At 37.4% G+C, this 12,700-nt stretch overlaps 1 protein-coding gene across 1 annotated transcript in view; it reads left to right on the top strand.

The window, feature by feature from the left end:
• The window catches only part of GABRG3 (gamma-aminobutyric acid type A receptor gamma3 subunit), a 296,832-nt gene that overhangs the window by 159,336 nt on the left and 124,796 nt on the right, over nt 1-12,700 (top strand). The window lies entirely within an intron of this gene.

Genomic DNA, 12,700 nt, shown 5'->3' with positions numbered 1-12,700 from the left:
TTCTGATCAGTGGACTTATGACATGAAGTCTCCTGCAGATTAACTCTATTATTTTTATCAGAATCAGACTTTTTAGCTGATACCATAGTCACAAACTCAGCAGATATTCCTACCAGTCTATGCAATGTTAATTTATACAATCACTTGACATTGCAAATGAGAATTGAAACCACAGTTTTCTGGCAGAGGTGCACAGCATGGGGACATGCCCAGCAACCTCTGAACATCTGAGTTTATAGCACGTAGCCTAGTAATGCCTCTCTGTTTCGTAGTAAAAGTAAATGGTGCAGCTACTGTAAGTCATTTTCCTTTTATTGCTCAGCTTTGCCAGCAGTCCCAATGTTGTGTTGTATGTTGTGTTGCTGGCATATTTAAAACCTTCCTAAAAGACAAAACAAATACATGGGAAAATGTATGGAAAGCAAAAGTCAAGTGAGTTAATTCTGGGGTCCAATATTACTCTGAGAAGTTATCTACATACTGATCCATTTAAAAAACTTTCAGAGCTGTCTGTTCACAGGAATACCTGCACAGTTTTGTAATCCAAAACCACACAATGCAAGGGTTTAAAAAATATTTTAAAAGGATCTCCACAAAACGTTTTAATCTTGACAATCTATAAGACTCAAGATATGCGTTCTTCAGAAAGTGAAAGGAAAATGTATCATTTTGTCTATCTATTTAGAAACAAGATTATCTCCCTAATCCCTTTTAAAGAGATAGAAGAAGAACACTATTGAATATTTTAATAATAAATGTGCTATTGTGATGGTATATATTTCTGTTTATAAATATTATACAAACAGTGATCCACAATCATAAAACAGATTCGAATTTCTGGCCCAGGACGTATTTTTCTTTTTATCCAGGATTTTCTTTTTTAAAAAATCTGTCATATAAATATCTCCCTTTCCTCTAAAATTCTACCACTATGTTGCCAATTTTTGGTTTTTGTATGTATAAGTGAATCTGGGCAGAAATACACAGTTGTGTGCTTAATTCAGGTGTGTGTAATAGATGCATATTCAACTGAACAAGAGGCAGATAGCTCCTGAAGGAGCTTTCCTGCTCATGAACACTTGTCACTGAACTCTTTGCACCTCAGCTATCTTTAGTTACTACATAAAACTGCTCTTGTGGCAATCTGCTGTTGTTTTGTTGAAGAGCTGGGAAAGGTTTGTGAACTTAAAAATCAAATTCCAGAGATTTAAGGAAACCTACTGAAATTTTGGTTGAAGTCCAAAGATACTAATTAAACCACATAAATTCTAGTGTTCCTGTGATAGCAATATCCAAAGAAAGTGAACTCCAGTAAACAGGAAGTCACTTCAAACCTTGCATTCCCTAATAGCTAGACAGTTGCTAAATGGAAGTAAGTTATGCTCTATGGTTTTTATTGAAAGAGAGAGGATATCAGTGGGTACTTCAGCAGGCTCTGCTCCACGGCATAGTTCCAAATACATTTTGTATTGCAAATGTTCCTCCTAATTTTTATCTATTAGCTTATAACATTTATGACCTTGGAATGTACATGTGTTTCCATCAGACATGTACTACTGTCTATGGAGATGGAGATTACATTGGATAAGGCAGAATATGAATGTGTTGCAGTTTCTGTGTGCATTCTTTGTAGTTTCTTTCCAGATGGAGGATCCTGTAGAGGAATGTTAAAATAATATTTTATAGTTTTGTCAACCTTTTTGGTCATGTTGACTACAAGGGTTTATTTCTTTCGATTCACACTGAATTACGTTTTTTGTTTTCCTTGAACAGTTTTAATGCTGCTATTGCCATCATACAGGACATTTCCTGTATGATTAGTTTGTTACGTAACTCACTTGTATTTTCAGTCTTGTGTACATTCACAGCAGTCTCTAGCTAGACAGCACTCAGTGGGACTCAGGAAGTGAATGACTGAGTGAATGCATGAATGATTTATTACTGCCTTCTATGACAAGTTTCTGAAGGGACAAGCTGATTAGGGATTCCAAGATGTATGTCTTTGAATGAAATAATAACCTTTGTAGAATTCACAGCTCAGCTCTGCTTCCCCCTTCTTCCCTTCTTTTTGTTCCTCAGCACACAGACAAATCTTTTTAGTTTCCACTGTAGGCAGGCACAAAGAAGCACAAGTTTTAGAAAATATTCCATGCACCTCTACACACAGATGAAGTTTAATATTTGAAATTTCTGACTTTTTATATAAGTTTCCCTTGATATTTCAGAAACATGAAACTCATATTAAATTTTTTCTAGAATATTTACCTTTAGTGCCAGCTAATTTGCACCCTAACCCTGTTGTTACTCTGGGGACAATTGATGTTCCCTCAGTGGGAATACTGAGATCTACTTCATCTGGTTGCCAGGATGAATAAGGAGAAAAAAATGGCTTAAAAAAGGACCCGTCTCAGTGTGCTAACAGTAGTTACACCTACCCCTTTCTGTGGAGAATCTTGTTCAAGAACAAGTTCCTAGAGCTCTCTGGTTTCTTTTACAGGGCTTAAAAAGTATTGACATAATCTGAATCTCTTCAGCCTGTGCACGTTTTGTATGTGGAGTGACATGATGGGGTGACTCATCTGGCATATCAGGCGTTGTGGTCAGTATGTGTCTGTAGTTGCTGTTCTTGTGTAGATGTGCACTCAGCACACTGCTTATGGAGAAGTTGATCCCAGTAACAAAATGCAGGGCTGCTGTGCCATGTGACAATTTGTGTCTGTTCCATGCACCAGGTTGGTTTGATCAACCACGTGTGCCAAGCAGGATTTCTCCCTAACGAGCAAGGCATGGTATGAATGTGCATTTCCCTGTAAATGTGAAGAAAGAATCAACTCTGTGACTTCATGGCACTGGAGCAGTCTTGGATAGATTTTGCTCTATATGATCACTCTTCATATGGTTTTAAAGTACTATATGCGACTACGTAAAAATATTCTGTCACTGTCATTCTTCATTTGGGTTAATTTATCCTCCTGAGCCAAGGGAGGCTGCTGTGCTGCTTTTGGCACTCAAATTGCACATTAAACTGTCTTGGTTATCTCTGTTCAGCATTGATTTGAGCATTTTGGAAATACTCACAGGATGCTGCCATAAAATTTAGTTTATTGAGGTAGTTAGGATTCACATAAACTTCAGGAAGGAAGAGGAGGTGTTCTGTCTGAAGGATGATGCCAACACAAGAAGAAATAAATAAGACACAAACAACAAAAGGCAGACTGGGAATGAAAAGTTAAGCACATTGATTGTGAAACAACTTCTGCAGGGAACTGTGGGTGCTCAAATATTGTAACAACTCACAAGTGTTTGAACACAGCACTAGAACAACAGTACATTGGGAGCCATCAAGCATAACAAGATCACTCTGTATTAACAGCCACTACTTTTTTTATTCTGAGGGATAAGAGCATTACAGATTAAAGAGCAGGAAAAAGGGGCTATATGGCTAAGCTACTTGAAAGAACTCTTCAGCATTAGAGTTGTCATGTGACTGTTTTCTAGCTAGCTTACATGGTTTTAGTTTTCCTTTTTCAGTCACTGGTGAGACTGTTGAATGTTCTGGATTTTCTTAATTTGGGAGGACTAAGCATGCTGTAAAATAATGTGAGAATGTTTGCACCCAAAGCTGTGTAACAGCTAATTGTTTGAGGTCTTCATTTTTTTCAGACCAGCAGAAACTTCCTCTCCCCATACATGTGCTCAAGATTGACTTGGCACTCCTTCAGGTGGCAGCATATGAAAGCCATGACAAAATGAAGCTGACAAGTCCATTACACCTTGTTTTGAGCATCTGGTCAACTAACTTTTTAATGATGTCCAAGGAGGTTTGTGGTGGGAATGTGTGCTAGCTGCATACCTGAAGTCTGAAACAATCTGTAAGGCCATGCCTGGGGCTTTACCAGATGCAGTGATACTGAGCTGCAGTGCGCAAGATGCCAGAATTAAAAAAAACAGGTGACCAAATTGATTAATGGATTTTCACTGGTTTATTTTTCTTGCTGCTGTTTTGATCAAACTGCAGATAGAGTTGTTCATTTTTCAAAGCACCTTTGACTTAGACAACAGGAATTATGGCACCCTTTGCTGACCTACTCCCTAGTGAGAAGGTCTGGTGTCCTGAGCTGCCCATTACTGGAGGATGGCTGCAAGACAGGAAAAGGTGGGCATGCCCAGAATGCCATTCTTACTGCAAACACCAAAATACTTTTATAAACTTTCACACAGAATTCAATTACTTTTAGTTATTTTAAAAAAGGAGAAAGCAAGATATCCAGCTATTGATGGTCCAGTTTGTTCAGTCAGGACTTAAATGAAATATTTTTTGCCTTTTAAATGTTAGAGTTGTTTTGGGGTTTTTTAAAGTGACATACAAAAGCATGGCAAGTATTGCAGGAAAAAAAATGGAAGGAAATGTGCAATGCTTTTAAAAGAAATTTATCCAAATCTAACATAGTGCTTGAAAGGAACAGATCCCATTTTTCTAAATATAAACTCAGTTCAATCAAATGTTCCCCCTTTGAACATGAAACCTCTTATGGATATGCAATCAGTACTTTGAGCCTTGTATCATTAATTTCTAACACAACTAGCTGTCATCACCCATTTTAATATGTTTCTTCTAGCCTTGAAAAGTAATTGCTGGTTTTGCGGAATGAGGTGTGCTTTGTTTCATCTCCTTTGTCATCAGCAGAGTCATTAATACAGTCTGAGGGCAGAAATTTACTTCTGATGAAGAACAGGCCAGAAGGAGCACATCTTAATGTTCATATCTCAAGAGGAGTTTCATTAAAGATGCTGGGAAGGCATTGTAATGTGCAGAAAGAGCTTTAATCCAGATCTGAATTTCCATCTGTGCTTTCTGTAATGGGCTGAGCCAGATCATAGGGCACCAATGGAATTCTTGAACCCGTTCTTGTGATGGGCATATTTTAGCTATTGCCACTTTTTCCTCTTCTTGGAAGGTAGAAATATTTGTATGCATCCATCCTTCTCTTCAGAAGACTGTCTTTTTCAGAGAATAGTCAATATAAAGAGGTCTTATAAAGAAGAAAAAACAAATATATTTATGGAATATTTGTCCTTTCAAGTTTCATCCCAAGCTCTGTATTAAGCATATGACTTTTGTCATATATGCCAATTAATGAACATAATATGTGAAGCATATCTGTGACACATCCCTCTTCCTATTCATCTGCTAATTCTTCTCTTACACAGGCATTCCCATATCGTCTTATTTCATTTCCCCTCTCTTAAACTCTTTTAATTACACTTTATTTTCAAATAGCTTGGCTAGTTTGCAAGACAATCTTCAAGGAAAATTTGATCATCCCAAAGTTTTATGAGGTGTGCATGGCTTGGTAGGGATCCTCTTTGCCTTTGTTAACCTGTGAGCATTAATGTTTCTAAGCATTTTTTCCTGATGTACCTATACCTACAATGACACCAGGATACAGTGAATTTAAAATAGGTGATAATCTTATGCAATTTCATTTCGTCATTCCAGTAGCTTTTCTGAATGTATTCTACTACTGCATTGCTCAGTTTTAACTCTCCTTAGGTTTCCTTAAAATTCCCTGAGGATGTTTCTTTTTTTACCTAACATAAGTTAGATTCCTAAGGAGTATTGTACTGTTTCCTGGGGAATCAATATTGGAATATTTATCCAATTCCTTGACTACTCACTACTGACTAATTCACTACTACTTTTCTGTGTGTGACTCAATAAATTTCTCAATATATAAGAGACACTGCATTAAGGATCTTTAGTTTTTTATGACTCTATTTTATAGCCAAGCCAAGACTCATAATAATTATTACAAGTTAATTTTATTGCAAGTTCTGCTAACTTTTATCTAATTTCTCAAATATGATGTATTTTTATGAAAGTGTTCAAATTCATCCATGATGTTAGTACATTCAGTACTAAAATTATACTTTCTACATCAAATTTATGGTAGATTTGTGCCAAATTTTAAGTATTATTTTGGCACTACTGTTTCTGTTACCATTGTGTCTCATTGTTCAAGGTATATTAGTGGCACCTTTTTAAACATTTATGGCTATATGGTTTAATGCTGGCTCCAAATTTATGCAACATGTTGTAGTGAAAGTGTACTATTGATATTGCATCTGAAAACCACTAGTACATAAATTATATTTCTTTGGTAAAAAAAAAGCAGTGAAACATCCCCAGGGTCAGGGGTTGACCTCTGCCTCCTTAGTGATCAGGCAGAACTGAGGGCTGTGGTTAATTCATGTTAATTCATTCCCATGCTCCAGTTCCTCACAAAGAGCTAAGATTTTGTACTGGTAGCAGACCAAATGTCTCTCTCCTTTTATAGTGAAATTTTTCTCCACAAGATTGAAGGCTCCTCTGGAGAGGGAGCAGCTGGCATTACTTCCAGTGAAAATGAGACCCTAGAGTAAAATTACAGTAAGTGCTAATTAGTGAAGCCTAAAATGCTTAACTCATGATATCTTGGGGCCAGCAGAGTCTTCCAGAGACTCTCTGGATTGATGGTAGGCTATTCCAGGAACTTGGCATCTGCCCCAGTTTTGCAGCAGTCTTCCAAGGATCCTCGGTATCTCCGTTTGCCCTGCACAAAAGTCTGAGGAAGACAGGATGCCCACGTTATGAAACAAACTCTCTAGGCAACCCACTTCAGAGCAAAAAAAGTGCTGGTATTCCTGGATCTGAAATTTAATATAAGTGATTGTATTTCTGGGATAGGACCCCCCCAGCTCTTACTTACGTTTATACAAGGAGACTGGAAGTCTTAAAAATCCCAGGTGCAGTCTAGCCTTTCAAAGCAATCAGTCTTATTTTTCTGCATTTTCTATTAGTAAAATAAAAAAAAATTAGCCTCAGAAAAATTTTAGAAAAGCAAAAGCATGCCTGAGAGCCAGTTATTTTTGGCAAGAATATATGTAGCTAAGTTGTGCTTATGATGTCAGTAGAAAATAAGAGAAAGTGCTGAAGCAAGACGTGGCTGATTGCATATCTGAAAGCTGAATGTATCAGCAACAGGCCCTGGAATCTCTGCCATGTGATAGTCATTGTTAGTTCCCATGATTTCATCACAGATCTTAAGATATTCAGTGTGTATTTGAAGCTAAAACCCCTTTAAGCATCTCATCATGTGCCAATCTGAGTCTGTTCTTTTTATCTTTCTTTTAACCAGACATTTGACAGCGTGACAAATGCGCCACTGGCAGAAAGAAAATAGTTTTAACCCTCAAATGTAATATAATACCTATTAGGAACTTTGGGTTTCTGTTGTTTTTAGCTGCTTATTTAGGTCTTTGAGAATTGGTTTTCAGATTAATCTGATTGTTAGGGAGGGGCTGGTCCATAAGCTGTGAAGTCCTGGCAGCCCTACACTTGTAGAATCTGACACACAGAGCTCGTGTTTGTGGTATTTCGAGCACCAGGAAGAGACAGTCAGAGTCTTTTGCAACATGTTTTTTAGCATAAGGAATGACTGATTTTGACCCACTGTAAAAATTATATGACTGGAAAATGTAGCCATGTTGTCCCAACCTGTAGCCATCGATGACTTTTATTGGCTACATGCTGTCCAGCAGGGACGGGGCGGGACAGGAAGGGGATGCAAGGGTTCCCAACCACACCAAGAAATGGACAGAATGTCTCTGGAGAATGGCCTTGACTTGATCAACAGCTTATGGGTAAGATTTAGAGACCAAGGCAATAAGGGCAACCTTGTGAACCAGTAGAAATCCCTGGGATACAGCCCTCAGGGACAGATCTGACAGATGTCTAAGGGCACTTCCCATAGATTGCAAGAAGTCTTGATCCCCAGGTGTAAGAAATCAGGCAAGGGTCTTTCATAATTATCTTAATTCTTGAAGAAATTTCCAAGGACACCTTCCACAATTCATGCTTCACTGTGTGTGCACAGATGTTACAACATAGCTTATTTGGTATTCCTTTCTTTGGAGTGCTGCAAATGCTGGTATAATTAACTGCTTTTATTCCTTGTAGCCTCCCTTAATGTAATTGAAATGTACCTCATAAAATATTACATAAAATATGAAATTACAAGTCCAGGTAGCCCCTGCTGAGCAACATAAAAGTTGCAACATATCCGTTCTCCTGCTCTAATTTGCACATTTCCAAAGGCAGAAGACAAGCTTGATTGAATCCAGAAGGTTCTAACTATTTTAGATCTCTAGTACAATACATTTCATATTTTGAAAGAAACAAAGAGCATGTCATTTTCTAATTGCTTTAGTGGTTTTAAAGAGTGGATCAGAAAAAAAAATTGATTGTGTTACTGTCTTCCATAGTTATCTCAGTGGCCACATTAAAAATTACAGTAATGCATCTCCAAACCATGAGAACTGTATGTTTGAACTTACTGGTCTTCTTATAAGAAATGAAGAATTGCTGCAGAATTTCTTCAAAGTATAAAGAAACCTTTTGGGATTCTGAGAACCAAAAGGTAACAAACCAGTGTCAGGTCCAGAACAAATACTGAGTAATTGAGAAGAAAAGGAGAATGAAGAGAGACCAGAGCTGCCAAGGTCAGCCAGAACACCTGCAGTACTCCACAGAAGTGTAACAAAACCAGTGAATATTGACTCTCAAATTAAACTCATCTTGGCTAGAGCCCAGCCGATGCTTGTTACTTTGCCAGGCTTGGCTGAGAGATGAGAATGGAGTTAGTAGAAGCCATTAAAGGTTTACTTGTAACAGAGTCAAAATATAAGATGAACACATCAAGTCCTCAACTCATTAGCCTTGTCTTGTCAATTTATTTACTTTTAACACCACCTGAAAAAACAAGGCAGCCTGGAAACACAAAATAAAACCTCCCATCTTTTTCTTGCTTCTGGTACTGAAAAATTCATGGAAAAGCAAAAGCATATCCTAAGTGCTGATGGAGCTGGGAAAAGAGAGTGAGGCAGTCATGCAGCTTTGAATGTTGTTTTCCTCACAGAGCTAGAGGACCATCAGGGAAATGCCCTGCTCATCTATTTCTCTAAGAGGAACCTTGCTGAAGTTTGGCTGGCTATATCCCTTGCTATGAAGTGCAGGTCAGCCTCCTTCAAAGGGATTAACTTTGTGTAAAGGGCATGCTGTATGACAGATAATAACATTTTAATCCTCTTCCATAGTTGGGTAGCATATTTTTCTGTCAAAACAATATATGATGGGATTATGCCTTTTCCTATCACACAGCCCCTCAGACAGACAAAAAAACCAAGTGATAAGTTTTAAGGGGGGAAAGTGGGAACACACATCAAGTCATGATATTTAAATCAATTTTTAAATAAGTATTTTTATGTTCTCCCATAGGACGTAGATTTTTAGTTGGTACTTTAAGAAACCCTGCAATTTTGTGTATCTAAATAGAGAGATTATTTCTGTGGAATGGAAATTATGTTATGATTTAATATTTGGTTAGCCATGCATATTAAAAAGTAATTTATTTTTCCCTAATTTTTTATAATGTGACTTCTGGCAATTTTGCTGCTAATCTATTAAAACTCAGGAAGAGCTGATTTTCCATAAAATCTTTCCATCAGTTTTAAGAAAATAAATATAGAGAGGCATGTAAATTGACGAAAAAGTTCACGCTGTTCTGAGGTGATCTGCCAAATCAACAGCTTGTGCAGGGGACACTGAATTTCCTTTCTAGATTTTTCTACCTTAGCTTCTTTCACAGGAAAGCCAAAGGGCTTTCTTTGGTGTGTGACTTTATGGGGTAGGAGAATGGGGTAGGAGAATCCAGGAGCTCAGAAATTCTCCCAGCTCGCTCAGTTGCTGTGCCACCTTAATCAGATTATTTGTTTCATGTAGTCCGTTGCTTTTGCTCCACTTGCATTGATGTCTCTTGGTAAGCACTGGGAAGCAAGGCCAGCTGTACCTGTCTCTTCTGCTTGGCCAGCCCTGAGTGCATCAGTACATGGAAGGTCCCAGTTAATGCCTTTTTTTTTAAACTCTGGGAGCCTCATTTGGCTTCAGTGTTTCTTCTCTAGAAAACAACCATCACTGAAAAACAAGACTTTTATTAAAACAAATCTGATTATCAGGAAGTGGAATGAATTGCAGTTCACAGTATTTAGGTCCTTCATCAATATCTTTCTATTTTCATCCTCAGCAACACAGTTTACTAGAAAAGCACATCAGAGCTGTTCCATGCTTTCTGTGGGCCTCTTATGCAACAAAACAATGAATGAGATGCCTAGACATGGTCCCTAGATCAAGGTATTCTATACCATGCCCAGGATATATTAAAGCTATCTAAATTCCTAATTGAAACTGTTCTTTGACTAGAGCAGAATCAAATAATGTGTGTGAAAGGCTAATATGACATTTTTAGGTGGACATATTGGACAAAAAGATCACTCCTGATCTCACCATCTTCTGATCTACTTTTGTCCCTTGACAAGAAAGCAATCAGCATAGCAAGAACAAACCTACGAAAATAATCTGTGCTCTTCTTTCTCTCACAGACATCCATCCTTCTACACATACTCACAGACACAACTGGAAGAATGAGAAAGGATGTGAAAAAATATATTTAATAATTTTTAATCTTTTCATTACTTGCATGTTCTCAGCTAATAAGGTGACAAGCAATATACTTGCAGCCAGGTAGAATTAAACAGGATGAAGGAAAGAAAAGAACAAATCCTAGTGTGAATCCTCTAAAATGGACAAACAGTCTGGTCTTTAACTTCTCTCAATGGAATATATGTCAATATTTAATTAGGGCCATATTCCAATGCTCCTATGCTTATAAGTCTTCCCTCTAACTACATTAACTGATGTGACATTTGAGTGTACATTTCCTATAATTGTGCTTTAAAAATATTGTCTTCAGGGTTGCAGTGGAATAATCTGCACATCTCATGGCATTTGAACTGAAGAAGGTTGAATGTCAGAGCTCATGAAGAAATTTCAAGGAAATTTTTTTTTTTCACTTTAGAGGAGATTATTCCTGTGAATTTTTTGAGGAACATCCATTTTAACTTTGCCATGTTTTGGTCATTAACAGAAAGACATATCCACCATATCACAGCCTGAAGCACCTGAGTCCTAAATATGTTTCGTTTCAAATCTCACCTTGAAAGGACAATGGAAAGATTCTCAATAGATTTTTTTCATTTTGTTTGTACGTGGCCTGATCACACAGTAGCTATTTTACAGTTTTTAAATTATTTCTGTCTGTCTGATCTTTTGACTGCAGAAAGTGCAATCAATATGCTTATTTTAGTTCAAAATGTATACCTAAAGGAATAGTAGCTATTTTGCAATTACAGTGCTATCTATGTATTTTTATGAAAGAGGGCAAAAATACCACTTCTTTAGGGGAAAAAATGGTAGCCATTTAGGGTACTCACTATTGTTGATGTTTTAACTCTGGAAAGTTGGTCTTTCTAAGTTAAAAGGAAGAAAAAGCAGCAGGAAATGCACCCCAACAACAGGTATTTTATTCCTGTATTGATTGACTTCAAATGAAGCTGCTAGACCAAATGAGCATGAAGAAGTTTGTCTGCAAGTGATGACTTTCAACACAAGGGAACTTTGAGGTCTGAATGGTGTATTTGTTCACAGCAGTTGTCTGAAAAATCAGTATTTCAGTAAGACAACACTGCTTGCCTCTGGCAGTCAGAGAAGACAACCACAAACTCTTGGATAAATATCTCTTATGATTAAAAGAAAACTGAGATATCCCAATGGTTTAAAACATTGGGTTTCCTTTCTTTCTGTTTGTCCCCAACACCTTTCTCCAGTCCATACCTGAAATCTTTAGAGCTTTTCTAACCAACATGAGACTTCAGAATGAAAGATAAAAGGCTGTTCCCAGCAACTTGCAAATCTCAAAGTTGTCTGGGAGATTTGTACTGCCTGTTTCTATTGATTTATGTGCAAAATATAGCAACATTTCTTATGTAAAGGCTTAGCAGAACTGACATTCAAAAATCCTGGTCTGTGGTACTACCAAGATTTCAAAATCAGCCTGCTGGAACTGGTCACTACTTGTATGGGAGTTTCAGTAGGAAAACTGAGGTGTTATCGTGATTCCAGAATAACAGTCTCATTTACATCTACAGTCATGTTCACTATGATTTGTCATAGCCACCAAAGAGTGTCTTCCCTCCAGTATCTTGCATAACTGCATGTGCCAAAGTGCAAAGCACATTAATGGCCAGTGCATGTTTGTAGTCTTTAATGAGCAGGTACTGTACTGAAGTGCATCATGAATTAATATGGCAATGGTCATCACCTGAGGTGAGGGAGGTTCTGAGTAGATAGATGGAAACACAAAATCACCAAGGACAATCAAGCACTGGAGAGAATTTTCTAGAGACATTGTGAGATCTTTGTCCTTGAAGGTTTTTGAGCTGCAACTGGAGGAAGCCCTGAGACACCTGGTCTAGATTAATTTCAACCTTAATTTTATCAGGAGGTTGAACTAGAGACATCCTGATATCCCTTCCAACCTGGCAGACTCTATCATAACATCTTTTTCTCATTCAAAACAATTTTTATTTTAAAATACACATTTTATATTAAAATATAAATTTTTCTTTATAGAGCAATTCATTCACATTCAGAAATACAAATATCTACTTGGGAAAACCACCTTTCCCTTAAAATGTTTTAAGACAATCAATTCAATATAGGCTTTCTTAAGGAACTCCCAGAAAGCAGGGAGGAGTTGGGAAAGAG

The sequence above is a fragment of the Geospiza fortis genome, unplaced genomic scaffold, assembly GCF_000277835.1.
Source record: "Geospiza fortis unplaced genomic scaffold, GeoFor_1.0 scaffold366, whole genome shotgun sequence".
NCBI classification, from domain to species: Eukaryota; Metazoa; Chordata; class Aves; order Passeriformes; family Thraupidae; genus Geospiza; species Geospiza fortis.
This window is presented reverse-complemented; position numbering and strand designations above follow the sequence as displayed.